Below are 23,073 nucleotides of genomic sequence, written 5' to 3'. Positions count from 1 at the left end.
GCTCCTCGCGACTGCGCGAGTCCCTTAAACGGCTTACAGCCGACGGTATCCTCCCGCTCGTTGTTTGTACTGGTAAATGTTACTAATAATCTAGCCCAGGGGCGAGAAGCGGCGGCGGGGGTTGCACAATTTACGAGCTAGGAATAAATACATCCCGCATCGCCTACAGCCTTGGACTAACGAAGTTGCAGCCGTTCGACCAGTACCAGGACCGTAAAAACGGGGACCACCGGAGGCTTCCACTTCTTGCGACGAACCCTACGATTCGTGAGCATGCCTCGAACGGACGCGGCTTCCACCGTGGATGTCGCACCGTATTTTTTTACCCGCGACCGCTCGCAAACTGGAGCGCAATATTAATTGAATTACTGGGCTCGATTAGAGCGTTGGATGTGGGGCAGTGTACGATGAGTAAAAGTGGGGTCCAGCTGGTCGTTCTCATCGAACGAATGTGCTTTTTGCGGTTGATCGTGGCTCTGGTAATTGTGTGACTTGATATGGTTAGCGGATAGTTATTGTGACAGTGTTAGTAAATTGCAGGAATGTTATTTTAGGCTGTTATTATTGCCAGACAAATTTTATTTAATCGTATTTTTATTTGTTGAATCTTCAATTTCAGGTGGTTTTAAATGAAAGTGTACTGTTTATTGTGTAGTAATATAATTGTTTCGCATTAAAAACAGTAAGGAGTATATCCCTGACCGCTTCTTACTTTTACGTATACTTTTATGGTTTCAGAGAAAACTGTTGCACCATAGAGTATTTCCAAAACAACCTAAACAAAACTACCAGTACCATAATTCAAGAGTTCTCTCTAAAGAAGCATTGCAGTGAAAGTTTACGAATTGTAGTACGTCAAAAAAACAAGAGAAGGAGGGCAAGAAAATGGCTTAGTGGTGCACCATTGGAAAAGGGAGCAAAATCTATGCCACGAATTCATTTGTACAGGTCACCCCAAACACTAGAACGACGACAATAAAAAGGGCATCTCGATGAAGAGAATGATAGTACGTCAAAAAACAAGAGAAGGGGAGCAAGAAAATGGCTTAGTGGTGCACCATTGGAAAAGCGAGCAAGATTTGTGCTTCGAGTTCAATTCTACAGGTCACCCCAAACATTAGAACGACGACGACAAAATGCGCATCTCGATAAAGAGAAAAGACAAAAAGGGGATGTAGAAAATGGAGAAAAGAACGCGAGTGTGGCGCCATCGCGGTGAAAAAAGCTCGATGTTGGTGGACGAAACGGAAACGAGCGTCGAAACCACGGATCGACGCGCGTCCCAGGCGCAGAATGGCGCGTTTCTTTCACCAGGGCGTGATCGAGCAAGGTTTCCGCGATGACGAATGCTCGGAGCGCAAATCAACTCTGTGAAAAAGTGCGCTGAAACGGACAAGAAAGCCCCGTTCAGCGAGCGATCGCGAGCGTGCACGAGCACTGAATAACGCCGCTCGATGCCAGAACCCACTGGCCTTTTTTGCGGCCCTCGTTGACGTTTTCATTAAGCCGCCTCCCCTTACAGAGATTCATGATTATTTATGTGCCGATTAATGGCCATCGTCACGCGCTGCGATCGCTGCTTTTTTCGACGCGAATCTGGACCACTGATTGAAAGTCCACGCGTGTTTCAACTGATCCAAAGCGCAGCGAGTTCGTTCGACACTGGCAACGATTAGCGTAACATCGTTCCTTGGCTTAGAATGCACCAAACGATCGGTTCTTCTCGACCGCCATTGCACAGAGAATTTTTCTGAAACTCTCTGACTATTAAATTCACGTTTCAAGTTAGACCCTGTCTAACGAACCTGCCAACCGTGATGCATGCAGGAAAATTATGCGAGGTACAAGTTTAAACGCGTTTTTCGTCGAGCTACATTTTTCAATCGGACGTGATTCCTCGCAAGCTTATAAGTCGATTAACTTTCGACTGCGCAGGGAGGGTATTCAGTAACTGTCGACTGAAAATTTGAGAAATGATTTTCGCGGCGAAAACAAAATGAAAATCGAGAGGGGCGAAATTGTGTTCGAAGCTTCGTTCCCTGAGAAAAACGACTTCGAAGATCTGTTAAATATGCGGCCGCTAATGACCAGAATCCATTGCGAGAGCAGCGCCGGGCGCCTGCGCGCTGTTTCGTCCTGCCAATCGCGGTGGGCTTTCATTAGATATTCGATATTCGAAATCGATTTTTCTCGAAACTCAAGTCCCAAATGCGATTTTCTTGCTCTTCATTTTCGTGGTATTTTAGCTCGCTAAATCATCTCCGTAATTTATGCTCACCTATAACAGAATCCTTGTGCATAGATAATGAGTACATATTGCAATAAATATAAAAAAACATTAGCCAACCATTACATATTATTATTTTATTTAATATTCACTGCATCATTCCTGATAGACAAAAAATTCAAAGAAAAAACGGTTAGAACATAATATTGTCGTACAGAAAAATAATTTATATATCTCCTTCGAGTATCAACTGAAATGATCAGTTTGATTTATTACGCATTGAATCCAGTAGCATAACCGATTGCACACTCATAATGCAAGCGTCATTAATACCTTGCAAACACGCACAAAGAATTAGAATAATTACGAGCGCTTACTTTTTATAGTCATAAATTGATATGCAACTTCGTCGTTGCACGGTGCGAATATCTCCGTGGAGTAAAATTTCACTTCGATTCCAGCGCTGAAACCGCGCGCAACAATCTCCTCTTCGACGCACCCACGCGAGTGCGCAAACTATTTCAGTGAATAAATTCTCCGTCCGCTGAAACAAATGTGGCCATCGAAGGGCGTAAACACTTCGACGGACCCGGCTCGTGTTTCTAAACCGCGATGGAACTTATTATCGTCCTCTTCGCGGCGCGGCGCATTCCTCGCGCAACGCGTCGCACATTCATAACATTGTTGCAAAACAAGGTCCCGCCTGCAACCACTTCGACAGGATTGGCTGCGCAAAATGGCGGAGGGGCTGCGTGCAGCTAAGTCGTGTCAACCGCGGCGCAATCAAGCCGAAGCGTGCAAACGCGACGCGCAAACAAACGCGAACTGGAACGGCAATTATTTACGTAAGCATCGGGATCGTGGGATCGTCGGAATGACACGTCGTTAGCTGCAGGATCGATATACAGCTCGCCAAGAATTATTACTGGCCATCCTTGAAGCCGGCTCGAACTTTTGCAAGGTCGACTTGACAAGTAGATCCTGATCAATCATACACCAATGATTTGCTTTTTTTCTGCCTTTTTTTAAATCGCTTCTAGCAGAACTAATGGGCGGCACATTAGAAGACCGGATGGAGCGATTTATGGGTAGCATTAATGAGATCGCTAATATACACTTTGAATAGTATTGATCGCTGCATTTGTCACATTGGAGGAGATGTTGCAGTTTCTCACAAATATTTAAATTTGAAGTTGTCGATGGAAATTTATTGTTAAAGTATGTTACAGTCATGAATTTCAAACTGACAGAAACTGCAGTTTCTCACAAATATTTAAATTTGAAGTTATCGATGGAAATTTATTGTTAAAGTATGTTATAGTCATGAATTTGAAACTGACAGAAACTGCAGTTTCTCACAAATATTTAAATTTGAAGTTGTCGATGGAAATTTATTGTTAAAGTATGATGTAGTTATGGATTTGAAACTGACAGAAACTGCAGTTTTTAATCTCTTCTGCGATGTAACAAATACAACGATCGATGATATTCAAAATGAATATTAGTTTAATATATAATTGAGTGTGTTGTTCGTCTTGTTTGTTGCTTTTTTATGAAGTGAATGAGCAATTATTATTTTGTAAATTTAATTTAATTCATAAAGTTTTGTATGAAAATGAATATCTTCCTTTCAAAAAAATTTTTAACCAAGTTTACCATTTGATCATTTTAATTTTTCAAAGAAAACTATATTCAAGATTATTGGATATACAGTTTTATATAATGCTCTATAAATTACACAATGATCAAATTTGCTTAGAAAATTTTTCAAAAAAAAAAAAAAAAATATACTATGAATTATAGCATTCTTTGTACCAATATATTATAATAAATTAAATCTGTAACTGGATTACTGTCCAACACAATGACTAAATTTGCTTAGAAACTTTATCGAAAAATAAATACTATGAATTATAACATTCTATGTACCAATATATTATAATAAATTAGATTTGCAACTGGATTACTGTCTAACACAACCTAAAGATCGCTCATCGACTTCGTAAAAAAGCAACGAACAAGCAACGAACGAGAAAAATTATTTCGAGCAATAAAGGGTTAAAAATGTAGCCCAGAAGAGTTTTCCCTTAGACTTGTCTCGTTCCTAACAAAAGTACCCTCGCGCGTTTCAATGTCAAGCGTTTCGTTCTATCCGCGCGCGAGTTCGAGGCGCATCGACAAAACTTCGCATCCACAACGGTTGTTAATTATTCGCATTACCGCGTTCGTATCAGGTATTATTTTCTCTGAGCTGCCGTTCCATCCGAAACTTAATTAAACGCGTGCAATTTGTTAGACGCGGGCGGATTATCGACGGAATACTTTCGCGCGGTAACCGTGCGAGTGTGCGGCGTCCGAGAGCAAAGGCGCTGACCTTCGGAAGGTCATCCGTCTTCCAGCGATGGACGATATGCTTCCGTGTGCCAGCAATGGCGGCACCGCGCTCCCCGCGCGGAATATACTGACCCACGGGTGAATGAAATCATTATTCCTCGCCGTTTGACGGCCGGTTAGTTGATAGAACCGATTAAGCTGTGAAATTATTTTGAGAAGGTGTGTATCGTTGAATTTATGACTCGATAGGTTATTGATAATCTCATTTGTTTATCGTCGATGAATGATGCGCGGTTTCGAGGTACGAATGATTTTTTTTTCTTTTTTTGTTTTTTCGTTGTTGTAAAATATCGGGATCTCGATGTTTAAATATGATTGGGTTTTAGTCTGGCTTTGAGTAATAATGCTTCGTTTATTTTATCATTTTTACGACGTCATCGCGGTTCGTTAAAAGGGTATGATTAGGTATCTGAACGGTTCTTCGAAGAAAGTTATGGAGAAAGGAATTAATACGGTGGTTCTCAATCCGATGGTGGTTTCTGTATCCTGTAACTGTGTTCATTTTTATCTGAAATTTGTCTGAAGTAATATACGTATATATACTTACAAAATTTACCAATTATCATCTATGCAAATGTTTTTATATACTTATTATTACTAAGAATATTATTTAGAATTAATCGTGCAAAGTATCAATGACAAACATTTTATAGTCACTCTGAACCACTACAATAATAGAATTCTTTTACAATTCTTATACAATCATTTAAAAAATATTCTATATGAGATAGAAAATAAATTTATCATTATTTGTATACCAAACAGTTGCATAAAATGTTGTCCACAGTTTTAATCCGAGCCAACATTGCAAATGAACTTCCATCACCGTGAACAAACGTCGCTCACGAGTGTCCAGGCTTCGTGACGCGACTCGAGACGACAGTGCACACAGCTCGAAACGAAACTCGATGGAAACCAGACCGAGAACCACTAGGTTAAGGTCCGTTCGTGTGTGCACGCGGCAAGGGTAGACGCGTGTACCCGCGTACTCGACTCGTGAGCGGTTTACAAACCCGTGGAATACGCACGGCATGTCTGATGACACTCGTGTCCCTTTGAGCGCCGCGGTGAAACCGACGGCCCGCTCAGGATGTCACGCAAGTTAACACGCTTTGATAACGTCCGCATTAGCACGTTCAACCGGACGTGAATCGTTGATGATTAACGCCGTTTCTACTCTGTCCGCGCCGCGAAAGATCCAGAGATTCGCGGAAACTTTCACTCGGAACGTCGAACAGCTGAGGCGACCCGTCGGTATGCGCGCGGTGCGCAATTAATGCGACGCCATTTTTTTTTTTTTCTCTAGCGATCGACGCGTTGGCGATCGCCTGGTAACGAAGCTCGGATTGTTTCAAATTAAAGGCCAGCGATGGTATTCGAAATATGCGAGTGGGCGGTATAATTGCCAGGGATTTTCGATTCCACGTTGTTGTGCTCGATGAGTTAAATATCGTCAACTGTTTCATATCTTCAAAGATATAAATGCTTGTGGCAGATTGTGATATACTGTAATTTGTTGGGGCTACGTTTGTAGAGTATTTGTTGGTTTATTCTGAAAATACTGTGGGAATAAATGAGTAAGTGCGAAATGCGAGAGATTGTATGAGCGTTGGACGTTGAATGCGATTCAGAAATACATTTTATGACAGAAAAGTATATTTTATGTACAGAAGAGAATTACTTAAAAGTAATTCAGTTAATACTAGTTTCAATTAAAAGAAAATATTAACTTAAACGATTTTCCTGCTTAGCAAATAATTTAAGAAAACCAAGCAAACGCATTGAAAAACGAGATCGATCGAAAATGATATTAAAAAAATTATTCTCAGTTTCACTTCCCTTTAAGAATATATTTACACTTTACGCAACTTCGTGGCAAATAAAATACACCCAACTGCCCCTGAAAAACGGCTCGAACCGAAACGCGGGATAGATAAAATAACATCACCCTCCATCTATCTTCCTGATCAATCAGCCACCCTAAAACAACAATCGTACAATACGTATAATCACCGGTTGTTCACCTTTCGCGAGAGATAGAGGCCGCAACGAGGCATGTTGCAACGCGTAACCCAATCGACAGAAAGCAAAGAAATAAAGAAAAGGAAGAAAAGGGCAGGTGGAAAAAAAGGAAGAGAGGGAAAAATGTGAAAAATTCCCACCAGGGTGTGACTCGATTCAAAGGCAAACAATTACGTCCGCGTATCCTTAGCACAATGGCAGTCTCGATTCGAGACGAGGAACAGTGAGGCATAATTCAAAATGAAGATCCATGGTACTGTATATATATATATATAGAAAGAGGAGCTGTGATGTTCTTTGTTCAATCCGTGACCGTGGTCAACAACGCTCGCTGAGAAACGTATTAATAGGCCCGCGCGTCGCGGCTCACAATGAACGGCGTCGCTGCTCGTCGCTGTAATCAGCGTCGTGGCGAGTCAATAATCATTCCGCGTAGGACAATTACGGGGACAATGACGGCAGAGTAACAATTTCTCGTCTAAACACTGCCATCAATATTCCTCGAATTCCAGAGTAATTAGCAGGTGTCGAGGCTCGAATGCGTTTTTCACGTATCTACCACCGCCGTTGGAGGGTGTACGGATATATTTATTTATTGTTTGGAAGACGTGATTGCATTTGAAAAGTACGAACGCTGAAATCTGACGGGAAACGGTTTCATTATTTTTTTCTAGGTACTTTCAACGACCTTTTTTTTAATTATATTTAACATGAAAGAGGGGAAGAAGCTGTTAATATTATTAAGTAATTAATGAAAATATACAGTATGAAATGTGTATTATAATAATATGGAAATCGATTCGAAATTGTTCTTGCTACAAAATATAAAGATTCAAAAAATGATATTTCAAGATCAGTCATCGAGTTAGCGAGCAGCAAATGTGGTGAAAATTTTTCACAAATTCATCTCCAATAGTACAAAAATAAAATTTACACAAACCAGGCATATCTACCAAGCAATTTAAAATCTATCTGTTTCATTCTATGTTTCATTTCATGTTATGTTTCATTCTAAAAGTGTCTAAATGCACTATGGTTCTCCTTGCATTCAACCTATACTACTTATCAGACACCACATTCCACTGATTCTTTAACACTCTAAAGTTTCGCTCGATGTTTAATCCTAAATACAGCAATCGTGTCACTCAAGTTAAAATTGGACAATCATTGCAAAATTTTCAATTTTTTATTCACAGAAATAATTCGTAAGAGAGAAAAATTAGAAATGCGATTCAAGGAAACCCAACGTTTGCGCTTTTATTTCACTTACGCGTACGATCAATTAATTAGCTGTTTTATACGGTGAGCGACAGGAGCTGACATTAGAATTCCGTCCGCTTCCATCCAACGCTCTGGAGGCTAATAACGATTGTTCGAGTGAGACTTCGCATCGATGAACGGTAATACACCGTAGGAACAGTATCAACGGCAGCGTAGCGTTGCACAACGATCAAACGTATTGCATTATTGCCTGAATACCGATACGCAGTTGCTTGTTTTTCCTAGAAACATATACCACCGACGAATAGGGTACAAGGAAACCTTGTATCGCAATGCCCAAGCGTATCGCTGACATCATGAATATTAATACATTATCTGCTAACGGTACCAGTTTTTGCGCTCATGGGCGGGCTATATTCAACCGTTATTGTGCACCTCGATCGTAGCCAAATGGTCTTCGATGATTAAACACGTGTTTCAACGGCCACCAGCGTGTCAAGTGATTAGAAATTTACTTATAATTGGTTCAGCACTTTTATGAATACGAAGGACAATAATTAAATTTAGGCTTCGAACGACACTTTGCGATCACGATGTTTATTGGAAGAAAGATGACGAATAAATGAATGGATCGATGTATCAAAGATTTGAAACGTAAATTGTTGATTGAATGACACGAGGATGAAGAAATTATTCCTCAAATATTTGTGGTTTGTCATTTTCAGTTTTGCGATGTCGTAATATTTTTATACGAGGGACTGCAAGTATTTACTAAGGGAAAGTTTGAATTGGTATCTCTTTGAGGCTCGCACGAGTTCTACTACTTCTGTCATGCGCAGTAGTGGGGACGCAGTAAGTAGTAGCGCTCGTCTGACTACACAATCTACTTAGAATACTCATGGACCCAGACGTTTATCGCTAACAGCGTTTTGATATGTTAACAGATTTTGTAATGCAATAAATTTAATAGAAATTTAATAGAAATGCAATAAATTTCAATGGAACGCAGTCATAACCTAATATATTTCAATCGATACAAACTCTAGTATTAATTATTCATCCTAAAATTAATTTAAGACTTTATAATCGCAAGTTCTCACATTTTCATCATTATTATCGATTGCATATTAAACCGTCTACCACTTTTACAATACAAAATTTTGCTCACACAGATATTTTCCCTCCTAAAAGCTCCACCTTTCTACTTTTTATTTGACAGCGCCCACAAAATTAAAAACAAATCTTATTGTGTTTAAAATACTTGAAGTTTCTAGGATACGCATGCAACAAGCTGTAACTAAAAAATTGCGAAGCGTGAATCTTAATGGACATCTAGAAATCAGTATTTTTGTGATGCTGAATGATATGGTCGAACAATATATTATAAAACCTCAATGATGGAACCTCAAAACGTGCTATAGCGCGTTAGATATCAAGGCGTAACGTAGTCATCGACAAATATCGTATTAATTGACTATATGAACGTAAATGAAGGTTGAAAACGATGCTGAGAGGACAAACGGATATTACGGATCTATGAACGGATGTCAGCGTGGAGAACCGCGTGTTGCATAGCGGTTCCTTGCGTTTCCTGAAAAGTGGCACACCATATGCTCGAACAGCATCTGGTGAACAGGATACGCGGACCGCTTAGAGATGTATCTCAAAACGATATTCGTGAAACACGACAGATTAGAACAATGTTTAATTATGGGAAAGCAATGGTAAGTAAAGAGTTGCTTTAAGACGAATGTGATCATGGATACTATTATACATAGTTAAGTTAAATACTTGAATCAAATAAATCACTTGTTATTCAATTTATTTATTATTTTGTGAGTTTGGTTTGAATCATAAAAGAGATTATTCTGGCCAATAATTAATATATTAGGTACTTGTATATTTCGCATTCAGATAAGATTATAAGACATTATTATGTCTTCAGAATTCAAATATTTAGCAATAAGTGCATTTCTATTATTGTAAATTGTATAAAAAATATAGAAAACATTTAAATATAGGTATTAGAAATATTTAGAAGCTGGTTGAAAATTAATAAAATCACTATATTTTTCAAATTTTACTTTAGAATATTTCTAATTAAGTATAGTTACATTTGAATGACTATCGCCAAGATTTTATGAAAAAAATTGGAAGATAGGGAAATAAATGTGCGAATAAATTTTCTGCACGAAGTTTCCGCGTAGTTTCATCATAAACAAACAAGCGAGTAAGAAATGCGAGATCCAACTCAGGGAGTGTACAGATATTTTTACAGAGGAAATGTCTGTTCTCCGCAGATAGATGATTGTATAATCTCAGCTACATAGAATTATTATACACTTCCTCGTTCTTTTTAAATTTTTCAAAACGAAACGTGACTGTAAGATCTCTGAGAAACTGTTACACAACTGTAGAGCAGTGAGATGAAACACATAACTTGACACTTTATTACTGTAAAATTTACTTGCACGAAATTGCGATAAAATTAATATTTAAACTTTTATGTAACACGTAGAAATTTCTATGTATGATTAATATGAAGTATAAGAATGTGCAAAAACTGTAAAAGTACGAGAAATAAATTTTATTTGAATTTTCTATAAAATAAATGCAAAACACTGCTTCTTTTGCATTCGTATTTAAAAAAAAATTTATAACTTTGCTTTTGTCATTTTCTTTTTAAATCAATTGGTATTTCCTAATTATCGTTAATTCTAAAATTATACCCACCTCAAAGTTACACTGATTCGACTCAATTTACTAAAGCAGAAATCAACATCAGTGTTTTCACAAAATTTACTGAAAACATTTTCCACCCTCATAAAGAATTCCATTAGGAATGTTGAAACTATTAACTTTTTGAACTGGAGGGCTTCAGAGTGGAGTCATTTTGTCTTCGAATTCGAGGATTCTTCAAACAACTTCATTCATTCCGTTAGCAAATGAGAAATCAAATCTAATTAAGACATTTGTTCTGTAACTGTAAAAAAAGCCTGTCACTTTTTCTCTCGAATGCAAAGGGTTAATTAGCTTAATCCAATGAAACAACCATTCGCTCACTGCATGCTCAGTAACCCTTCGAGTCTTTCTGAAACTGGCAAGAAAAACATGAAATTACACGACCAATAATTGATCGTGGTAACGGTGTGCATTGCGATGTGATCACGCTGCGCAGTGAAACGTATTCAGATTACGACCCCGTTGCTTTAATCTGAAACAATTTATGCGAGGTATGCAGTCACGTCGATCCTTTCTCAATTTCATCGCGAAATGCTAAATTACGACGCTGTAATCTATGCTAACTACGCGGATGGATTATATAATACGCGGTTGTTAATTAGGCTGCGAGCGTGGTAATTAAGCTGGCGGTATTCGACATCGATTTGGCAACAACCAGGCTAATGTCCAATGCTTATCGCTGTTCATGGGTGAACAACGAATTTCATGTATAATAGAACACAGCCGCGTTGGTAGGCTCGCGCGATGGGTATTACAAAACGTAGATATTCAATAAGTATCCGCATTACTTCGATGAGAAATGTACACGGCACTCCGAAAGTATCGTGACATTTGCTTAAACGAAATGGATACTGAAAAGGACGCGAAATAATCATAAATTTAGTAAATTGTTATGTGTGGGTTTGCATTCTGTTTTCGCATAATATTAGAGAATTTGTTTGACAGATAATTTAGCAAATACCCTAGCAATAATAATAAATAGTCTTTCTACGCTTTCGAATTGAAAATGTAATTTTGCAGCAGGAATCACTATTTTTCGAATTACACCACGATTATTGATACAGGAAATAACTGTATGAAATATACTGAAAATTGCTTGGAATAAAATTATTGCGCATTATTTACAAAAATATCGATTTGTATTTATTATTTTTCCTTCTTTTATTCGCTAAAATGAATAAATAACGCAGCGTACAGCGGTTCAGTTAATTGCAAGTAGATTCAGCCGGACGCGCTGTCCGAGCGACAGACAGCTGATTCTACTTGGAACTAACAGAACCTCCGTGTACCGCGAGTTTTGTTGGCCTGCTTTCGTACGCTTCAAAATCTTACAATTCTTGCGAATTAGGAGAATAATTTTGAAAATATAGTTAGTACATAATATAATAAATAATTATCAAATATAATTAATACTACATATGTTTGTAACGATACAAAAAAGAAAGAAATACATAGAATTCAAGCTTGTTATTTTACGGGAAACTTACTAACTTTCTTCGTGTGTTTTACAAATTAATTAAATATAGTAAAAATTTTAGATATATTTTACATTCGTCGGAAGGAAATAAAAGTATTGTATTAATGTATTGCATTGTTCCAGGACTGTGAATCGTAGATAAACTATAAGATTGTTAAACATAATATTGATATACGTATTTACTGAATATCAAATGTTACCTGGAAGAGAAAGTCAAAGTTTGGTAAGCAGGTGCCTCTACACCGGTGCTGTAATGAGCATCTGGGAATAAATATTAATTCATGGGAACAGGAGACGTGTACAAATAACGATACATCCCACGATTATTAGCCTCAGATAAAAGCGTCGTTATTCGCGCTGAAATAATATAACTAAGTGAGGTTTATGAATATTAAATGAAAAAACATTGCGAGCGTGAAAATGGATTGCAATTTTTCGTTAATCTTTCCAATATTGTATTTTACTCTTACGCAATAGTGTATACTTATATACTTTAAACAAATTTACAACTTAGGAAATAGAATGATTGATTAAAAAATATTCCGAAGAACTAATAACGTTTGCAACAAATTTAATTGCACCAAACAACACGCAACGAAAAATAAACAAAGTACACATCGCAATATTAAAGCATATTGTATTTTACTCTTACGCAATAGTGTATACTTATATACTTTAAACAAATTTTTAAATTAGGAAATAGAATGATTCATTAAAAGATATTCAGAAAAATGAATAACCTTTGCAACAAATTTAATTGCACCAAACAATACGCAACGAAAAACAACCAAAGTACACATCACAATATTTAATAGCTCAAAACCTCTATCTAAATTCTTCAGTTGCATTTATAAAAACATAAATTAGCACAAACAACAGCAGTCCACAAGAACCAATTAAAAACCTCGAACTAGCCACTTGCAAACAGGTTCCACACATGCGTCGACAAATAAAACCTCTTACCCAAAACAACGAACGAACAGAAAAAAAAAAGAAAAAAACCCAAGCTGCCTACCTCGATCGACACGCATCCCACGATTTTCCTCCAGAGAACAACTAATACCATCCTCGTCTCGAGAAATTACGATCGCACTCCACCCTGCACGTTCCTCGCTAGACACGGCCGTTCCTCGAACGCGGTCAGAATTAACACGTTACGTTAGGCGCGCGTGCGTGCGTTGCGCTTGGAAAATCGGTTGCGGAGGATCCGCGGCGCAGCGGGAAATCTGGCGCGGAACCGGAAGCGCGGGGCAGGTTGCGGCCGCGCGGGAAAAAGAAACGCGGAGTGGGTTCGCGGCACTCGAATAGAAAGGGAGTGGAAAGAAAAGGCGGCGCGGCACTCCGCGGACGTGTGGGGCTCCTCGTAGCAGCGGTGCGGTTGGCGTGAGTCTGCGCGATACAGTTTATTTGAGCCGATCAGCGGTGGGGGCAACGGTGGCTCGGTCCGTGGCGCGTCCTCGAGGGATCGCGCGCGAGCTTTAGTCGCACGATCTCTTGCGTAGCGTCGCGTTTGCTCGTCCCACGTCGCGCATAGAGCCTCGATCGATCGATGGAACGATCGCGCCGCGCCGCGTCCCTCCACCCGCCGCCTGATCCTTCGAGAAGCCCGTCGAGCGCCTGTTCAGTCTGTCGTCGATCGTTGATCGATCGCCCCGGCCGTCGGTCAACCTCGGTGGGCTCGAGGCGCAGAGGATCGCGGGCGATCGGCCCTCGATCACGGTGAAAGTTCTCGATCGGGCCCGCGCGATCGATCCTTGTCCGCGGTCATGCTCGTTATTGTCGCGAGTTCCTCCGAGGTGCAGGTGACCGGCGTGCGTGTTAACACCGGTGGCTACCCACGATCGAGAGGATCCTGAGAGATACACGCGTTTACCTGGGCCCTTCTGGGTCTTGGGGCACCGCTTCGGAGCGCGGCTGGGACCAGAGTGAAAAAGGTGAGTGGTGGTGCTTGGGTTGACAGTGTCGCGGCAGTCACTTCTTCCTTCTTCGACCTTTTACTACACTTTTCACTTCGTCTCTTCTTGCTCGTCGATCGATAGTTTCAGAGTCGTATGACGCGTTACTGATGTCGTCGAGCTACTGCTTTGCGTAGATTTAGCTGGATACGAGATGAGAACGATGGTATTCGTCCTGTATGTATACACGAGCTTCTCAGAAGAATCGAACGACCGCTATATTGTTTTGCAATTGACGCTCGAGAGAGGCGCACCGCGTTATTTCGCCGCGCAGTCGATCTTCCGTCGAATTGATATCGTTCCCCCCCGTGGAATGGATGGTAAACAACGCACGTTGAAATAAAATGATCGCGCGAGCTCGAACCGTGAGAGCATTTACTCGGACGGTAAGGAAATTGGAGTCAAAAGGATTGCCTGGCGTTCGCGGGCGAGGAAAGGTTACGTATTGGCAATCAGGCTCATGGCCACCGCGGAACGGTGAAACTTATCGCGATGGAAAAACTGGTAACTGTGTCGAGGAAAGGAGCTCGATCGCGTTCGTCGTTGAAAAGGACGATTTTTATGAATAAGGGATAACCTAACGCGATCACGCGTGATAAATACTCTTGGCTGTTAGCCGTTTACACGGACCGTCGTGCGTGTTTCGCAGAAGCAAAGCGGTTTAAAAGTACAGTGGAACTTGAACCTCGATGGAAATGGAAAAAGCGCGTGGGATTAATTAGCGCAAAACCAGAGGAATTATTGAAGGTATCCGCGCACCGCGGCGAGGATATACGAGGGGGGCAAAATTCGCGACGCTCGCTGGCCAAAGAAAAGTAAACAAGCTGCTCTATATGTATATTTATACGCGGCAGAAATGTTGCTGGACGGCTTTTAACTTCTCAACCGGGAAGAGAACGGGGCGAGCTCGTCTTTTACGAGGAACAGCTCGCATTCAGAAGTTCCCACTTTTATACGTTTAACACTTTATTAAGGCCCGTTGACGAGTTTATTTGCGATTTCACGGTGTTACACGGCCGGGTTCAAGGTGGTTTCACGGAAAAACTGCGGTCGTTCTCCAAGTGAAAAAGACCACCGAGCCGAAGGATGTAGCTTGTCCTACGGTAATAATTATGCAGATGATAGATTGTTCAATGTTTAAACGCGGGTCTACTTTGACTGGTAGGAAACGCTGCTCGCAGAAATCGCTTCGTCTTGCGCTATTTTCCCCGTTTCTACGCGTTTATTTTCATTTATCTCGATGAGTTAAAAATTGATAGTTACTCGTACATTGGCGGGGCGTTTATTTTGCTTTTTTCTCGATGCATCAGTTATGAATTATTTATGATCTACAATTGCGTTGAAAGGTGGGAGAGTTATTACGAATTTATCAACGTTTAATACTAAAACTATTTTTAAAACTTACTTTGGAGAAAGTATTTATTTTCAATCTTTATATATATATTTTTTTACGAGGAATTGTATACAATTTTTGAAAATACGAATTCTTGTAAAAGTGTTATGAATCTGCCATTTTGACTGCTCTGATAGCTCTAGTATTAAGCAATATTTTTGGGAAATAAAATAGGTTTTTGGGATATGTGAAAATTCAGAGCAAATTAATACACAATTACTAAAAATATTTTTAATAAAATTTGTAGTAATATTTATACCTTGCATTTTCTGCCAATTATGTAGTTCTCATAGTATTGTCCTTTTTTAAACAAATTGCATTCGAAATGTGTAAATTATTTTAACAGAGATTATGTTTAGAATCTTGAGATTTTTTTTATATCTGTTTCAAATTCATGAAGGAAGAAATAAATATGCCAGAGAAAAAGTTACGTTGGAGGAACTAGAATACTACTGTTTGAACGGATAATGAATGATAATTCAAACTCGTAGCAAAAGTAAAACAACATACAATTGAATACATCAATGATTCCTGAGCGCGTACACGTTTCCTCATCCAGTGAAAGAAATGTTTCCTTCATGAAAACTGGGATTACCGAACAAATAAAGTAGATGCTTACTTTACACGCTCCCGGTACAGCGTCGATCTCTATCTATGCTAACTAAATTCTAATAACCTGAATCCTAACACGGAAGAAAAGCACCACCGTCAGTTCCAGCTTATGATCGTTACGTTAGAACTTCATATCTCTTTACCTTCTTTCGTTCATTGTATCCATAATTGCTCTGATTTCATTAATTATTAAAATACCCAATTTCCTCGAACGAGGAAAACAAGTAACGAGCATTGGAAAAACAGCGTTCGATATCTTGATTTCTGTGTTAAAACAATATTTCAGATGTTAAGGATGATTATACTTTATTAAATCAGTGAAAATGTTAATGAATTTCTTACAAAGGGTGATAAATAATAGTTTTTAAATATTTGTTTTAAATTCGATTATTCTATGAAGAAAAAATACAAAATAAAACGAAGGAGAGTAATTGAGACGTATTTTAAATGTACTATGAATTTAAATTAGTATCTTAATTAATCAGAGCAAAAGAGGTGATCCAATTATTAAAGATATGTAGCTTAAAGCAGTAAATACTAACATTTATATTTTTATAGTTATTACTGAATAAATTGTATCAGAAACAAACGAAAAAAGCAAATCAGATAAAAAATGGGTATATTAAGTAACTAGAGTAAGAAAAGCAAATACAAAATTGGAAGCACGTGACAAAAAGCAGGTACATTCTATATCCTTCTAACTTTACAATCATTACTAAATAAAATTTATTAAAATCCAAAAAATGTAATAAAAAAAGGAAGAAGTACGACAAATAAAAAACACAAATACACCATTCACATTCATTCACCTTCATAATTACTACCAAAATAAAATCTTCAGAAGCAAAAAAAAAAGGGACAGCAAAGTACTACGCACAAACGAACTTAAAGAAACGAAAACCTGAGCGCCGAGGCATCGAACGAACAGCCGATGGAACCGCGACGGAGGAGTCGGCTGCGATCGCGTTTAAAAGGCCGCACTCCCGGCGATGGTTTCGTTCTCACGGAACTGGTTGCACAATATTAAACGCATCGGGATCATAAATTCAGATGGTCCGGCTCTAAAAATAATCGTACGGTATTTTTTCCCCGCTGACTCGCGTGCGCGGCGGCGGGCGTCGTTAATTACAATCGCGGGCTCGCAAGAAAGTAAGACGCGGCGGCTGCTCGTACGAGGCTTTCCTGCGGTCTTAATTAAATCCGCTCGAGCGTTTCGCACGCAGAAATCCGCTCGCGGACGCGTGCACCGCGTCGAATTACGTCAGGGACGCGGCGGAATACCGTCACGCGGAAAGCATCGAGCGTTTCCAGGCCGGCGTGCGCCGCTAATGGGCAAATTGCTAAATCTGGGACTTTCACTTGCCTCGGTCTATTATGCGCTCGCCACGGAAAGCTCCTTTTCCATAGGCGGTCTCGTGCATCCCGCGCTCTGCTCTTGCACTCTGTTCTTCCCATTACCGTCGGCTGCATTCCAATATTTCATCGCCGTTCTCACAATCGGCTTTAGTACTCCGCTGCTACGAGGATGTACACTTTCCTGTTCTACATTTCGCGTTACGTTACCGTTTTCAAAATTGGCCACGGTTTAAGAGGTATTTAACAAATTGTTCTGCTCCGGCATGCTGAAAAACATAGTTACAGCTGCAATTAACGTTTTCTGAAGGTATAAATGGATTGTTGAAATATCGAAGCGTAGTAAAAAGTTTAATGCGATTACATAACTTCGTTCTTAATAACAGTGAAATAAAATACACATCAAAATTTCAATTTAAGTAGATATTTATTAAAAGTATGACTATTTACATACTTTTTATAATATGGTACTACCTTCAAAAAGGTATGTTCAATGCCTCTACTTATTTCCAAGGTTTGTCCTACTTATTAAAAAAAATAGTATCTTTTCTTCGTCAAACATCAGCAAAAATTCATCGTTCACATTCTTCATTTACGATAATATCCATAAAAATATTAAAAAACTCCTGTTTCTTCCGATATCTGGAATTCGAATAACGTAAGTGGACGATCGACCACCATTTTGGAGCACGATTCACCGCCAGCGCCGCCGCGTATCGATCGCAAAGAACTTAATCGGCGGGTAACACGGTAATTAATTTAATTCGCATTTCACGGCAATTGCGCCGGGATGGGACGGGCCTTGTCGGCTGTTACGCGTGTTACAGATGACAAACGGCGGCTGATACCAAAAAAGGAACGCGTTCGAAAGTGAAATGGCGCGCGGGGCCCACACCCGGCTGATTTCGCGGTGTTCAACGAAAGCGTTTCGAAAGTTATGCGAGGACGACGGACAGCCTCTTTGCTCCTCCGAGCAGGAATCGAGAGCGCGCTGCCGCTTTGACCTTTGGGCCATCTCTTGTCCCTTCGAGTATCGTGACGTTGGAATTCAGCTGGGTGACGTTCAAGCCGCCAGGTTTAATCCACCTGGGATTTGTTGGCCAGTAAAGTCTGAAAAGTATCCGCGGGAATGTAAAGTCTCGCGCAGTGTCAAGTTATGGGTGGGATGAAATTCCTCGACCAGGGTTTCAGTTATATGGTCACCGTGCGAGTAACAAGTTTCATTTTTTCTGGATGCACCATTGTTAGAGCTGAGGTGTCGAAGAATGTAAGGAGAATTGTCTCCTAGATAATTCTCTTGTCAATGGTGTGGGAAAAAAGAGAGATATCGTACGAGTAAAATGAAGTGGTGATAGAGTTGAAGAAATTTGTGGAATTTATGATCTTATTAGAGCAAAGCATTGAATTGCAAACTTGGGAAACTAAATTTTCTTAATTCGAATTATACAAAATTAAAATTCGAAAGTCAAAGAATCCTAATCATTAAAATTTGAAATTTGAAAGATATTGAATTTTTAGAACTCAAAATCTTGTACATTATGAAATAAGCAAATGTAAAAGTTTTAAAAACCTCTACTAAAATTAAAAATTCTCATTTTAAGTAACAATTTGCAATAAATGGTTAAAAAAATATTACAAAATTGTAGCATCATGCAAACAGAAGACAAACATAATTCACGTCTCCACGTTCATTACACGTATCAATTGGGTACAATAATACAAGTGAAATATTTATTACAAGAATGAACGAATAAATCGTCAACAGCAGTAAGCAGCATGTAATGCCTCAGTCAAACCGGATCCAAAACAAGGATCCGCAGGCTCGAACACGCTCATTCGTCAAGCAAAGATAAATCGCATAAATTGAATTAAATTTTTCGAACAAAGGATCGCGTATGCGGAGGCAAAAGCTGTTCCCGGTGACAGAATACAAAACGTTTGACCGAGCACTGCCAGCATACTGAATCATGTAACGCTCGAGACAAAGCGTGCACCTCTAAAAACGATCTCCTCGTTTTAAAACTTAATAAAATTTCCTCAAAATTACACAAAATAATTATTCTTCTCCATCAAATTGAAGCACAACTAAAGAAAAAAAAAGAAGAAGATGAAGCAAGAGTTAACTTTAAACAATATTCATTTTCAACAAATTGGAGTTTGTTGCGCCAAATTCGAAATTGTCGCGAGCAATTAAACGTCCATTAGGGGATGATTGCGCGGCAGCTCGAAGGCAAATAATCGAGAGGGTTCGAGGAGGCGATGGGCAGCCTCGTCTCGTCGGTTTCACGGAAAAAGGAGAAAGAAGAAAAAATGCTTGCTCATGCGTATTCATGACCGGAACCATGGATAATGCCGGGGTCTTCGCACATCATATCTTACACAGCTGGAATATTAATTCTTGTCATTCGTATGCGATGCGAGCGCGATGTTGTCGTGGACGCGCGAGCGCGCGCGCGCGCGCGTAACGCTGAAGAATGGTACAGGTGCAAGTCACCTAAGAGAAACTGCGTTTTTGTCCCACCCGAGGCATCATCGAAGGGAAGATGCTCCCTTGGAATTTAGATTGGCTCGATCAAAGTAATTACTTCAGCTTAATTCGGATCAATTAAGGGATGATAAAGTTTGACGAGAGACGAAAGAAGTTGATCCTTCTGCTGGCGCATCTGGATTCCGTGGCGTCTTATCTTTCGTCTCTTTTTTGAAAGTCGAGGCGAGATTGGGGTGGATCGATAATAGAATAATTTTTCCGCTATTTTTTAATGGTCAATCACTTGAAATATTTTGCTTCAGAAAGAAAGAGATTATGCTTAGTATCAGAATGAGTTATGACAATAATGCATTAGCAATGTAAATTTATAAAACGTTTCATTTTGTGAATATATTTTCTACCGAAAACCGTAATTGTAAAATAATACAGTGTAGATTCACATTTTTTGGATCGTTTGAAATTTTATTTTTAATTCATATTGATATATTTTGCAATTCCAAAAGTCAATATTAAAAATCGAATGCAAACGATTATAAAAATTTCATGCTTGTAATGCGCCAACAATTTTCGAAATTTTGTCCTTGATTAGCTGGTCGTTGATTTCCAGTCGATTAAAAACGCATCGTTCCCCAACTTGTGCTCGCGCCGAGTCAACTGAAAATCGAGTAGCAAGAAACTTGTAGGGTTGATTTATAACAGTGTGATTTGAACTGACACGGCAAATTATCGAATCGTCGAACGCAAAAATCCCATTTGTCATGTGCCACTGCTAACTAGGCGCAGCGGTTCGTACGCTTTTTTCTTACCGAAAGAAATCGCAATTGTCGTCGAGTTTTTGTTAACGTATCGTTATAATTGCGTCTCTCTAAGAAGGTATCGCCTCTCTAAGAACGATATTCACAATCTTTGCTATTAATTATGTTTTTTTTATAAAAACACATAGTTCCTTATAAAATTAAATAATTTGCAGATATTTTTACTATTGCAATTTTAAATTTATTTTGTTACCACATGTGTAGAAGCTGTTATTATTATTATAAATTTAAAAAATTATATAATTATAAATTTAAATAATATAAAAGTAATATGAAATTCTGATCCCCAATTCAATTTCTAAATTTATTGTACTTACATCAATCATTATTTAATATTAAAAATTGATAGCAATCATCAAAATGTGTGTCTATGCCATTATTGCAACGATAGATTAACAGTTCTTACTTTCTCGAAAGGAAATCATTCGCGTAATTACACAAATTCTTTCCTGTTCCCATCGAGGGGAGCAACACGACAACAAATCCATTATCACTGGCAGTATCACAGATGCACCAATAAATTGTCGCGCGTAGTAAAAAGGGCGTTACAGTTCGAGGTCCCATTGAGAGGCAGCATTTCATTCGAGCCGCGCGACTCGATCATCTGGGATTACAAAGTTCGTGCAATCAATCATCCACCGCGCGATGAAAGTGCTCGTTTTTATTTAAACATTATTCCAGTTCTGCGAACGCGTCGGCGACGTGCCATATGGGGCGAGACATCAACGACAGTGATTCGAACTTCGATTTAAATTGGCGCCCCGCTAATCACTAACGGTCATTTGAATTATATATTTAATGCAGCTACCTTTGTACGTGTCCCATCATTATTCACCGCGAAGAAAGTATATGGTTATTATTAATCCTTTCTCCGTTGAATTTTGCGAGGAAATTGTCGAACCATCAATTAAATTTGAAGTGAATCAAGTTATTTTTTATTGTAAAATGACTAACGCAAAATTGTAAATTTTCGAGATGTATCAGAAGATTTGTTGAGCTTCCTACTTTTGCTCCAAAATGGAAATTCCAGATCATCTTAGGATACTGAAACAGTCCTATAATTTATAATAATTTCAGAAATCAGTTGCTGAAATTTTGGTTAGAATTATATGAAAGCTTGTTTTTGACGAGACAAGTTTTGTGTTTCTCCTCTTTAATATAGAAAAAAAAATTAATATTCTCCAATGCATCTAGTATTGCATATATATATTTATTAAAAATTCCATGTTTCTCATTTTTGAAACGAAAACTGAAAATCTTGTATTTTCACTCAATTCCTTCAATCAGTTTCATCTAAAGTATTTCTTTTTTGTCCGATTTAAGTTCCATCCAATTAAATTCAAAATCCACAGATAAATTGACAATATCCCGAATTCTTATAAAAAATATATTCATTAATGAACAAAATAGAAGCAACTAAAGCACTGTTTCCAACTTAATTACCACTCGTTACAAATGACAGAAACGATACATGACAAATTAAAATAAAAAAGAAACTCCCTTCAACCGTTCAAGTATAAAAAAGTAGTCAGAAAAAAATCACTTCCAAAGTAACACAACCCACGAACTAAGTCGAGACATCTATATTTTCGAATCTCCTACGATTAATGCAACGCTGTCCCAATCGATTAGGGTAAAATTTGTCAGCGTTGTTCGCCAGCTGTTAACGCCGCTCGCAAGAACAATCCCCGTCGGTTTTTTCACTCCGCTGTCTCCTCGTCTGAAAGACAAACACCGGTGGCGACACAGCGGTACGCCACCAGTGATAATCATCGTCATAAATTCATCATCATCACCATCATCGTCAAGCCGGACCCGGGGAGCATAATCACTCGTTAGCCGAGGCACACTTCGCTTCGGGCGAATCACTGTCAAGGCTGTCACGCTTCGCGGAATAACGAATTCCGCCGGTAGAACGAACCCCTTCCACGCTTTTTCCAGCCACCGTGACACTATCCGAATCATAATGCAGGCCGTTGCTTCCCTTTTTCATCGCGACTGATGCATATCCTCTTTCCGAGGCGCGCGTTTAAACGCCTGGGAATCAGAGTAGTGTGCTACTTCGTACAAAGCCAGAATAAAGTCAACCATTTTGGTACTTGGATTCATTTTGTAGAAAAAGTTTCGAGAATATTATGTAGCAGTGTTTTACAAACTTAAAAAGTCATCGTAGCAATTCGATATTCTCTGAATGAAGAGCTTCAGCGGAATTTTCAAAGTGAGAAAAGGATTTTTGAAATTATAATATTTAGGGATAGGTTCTAAGTAAAAATAGTATTTAACTTAATTATTACAACTTAATAATTTTTAAACAACCTTAGCAATAGAAATTACAGTAAAATTTAGGGACAGGTTCTAAGTAAAAATAGTATTT

The 23,073-nt window shown here is 38.9% G+C and overlaps 2 protein-coding genes across 2 annotated transcripts in view; both read left to right on the top strand.

The window, feature by feature from the left end:
• Positions 1–5,149: 5,149 nt before the first annotated feature.
• Positions 5,150–23,073, top strand: part of LOC143429767 (uncharacterized) — a 206,034-nt gene continuing 188,110 nt past the window's right edge. The window contains exon 1 of the mRNA XM_076905531.1: positions 5,150–5,154. The gene's annotated coding sequence lies outside the window, so the exon portion shown is untranslated. The remainder of the gene's footprint in view (positions 5,155–23,073) is intronic.
• LOC143429817 (uncharacterized) overlaps positions 13,597–23,073 on the top strand; it is a 62,454-nt gene continuing 52,977 nt past the window's right edge. Inside the window, exon 1 of the mRNA XM_076905613.1 lies at positions 13,597–14,017. The gene's annotated coding sequence lies outside the window, so the exon portion shown is untranslated. The remainder of the gene's footprint in view (positions 14,018–23,073) is intronic.

The sequence above is a fragment of the Xylocopa sonorina genome, chromosome 12 (assembly GCF_050948175.1).
Source record: "Xylocopa sonorina isolate GNS202 chromosome 12, iyXylSono1_principal, whole genome shotgun sequence".
Classification (NCBI taxonomy): Eukaryota; Metazoa; Arthropoda; class Insecta; order Hymenoptera; family Apidae; genus Xylocopa; species Xylocopa sonorina.
This window is presented reverse-complemented; position numbering and strand designations above follow the sequence as displayed.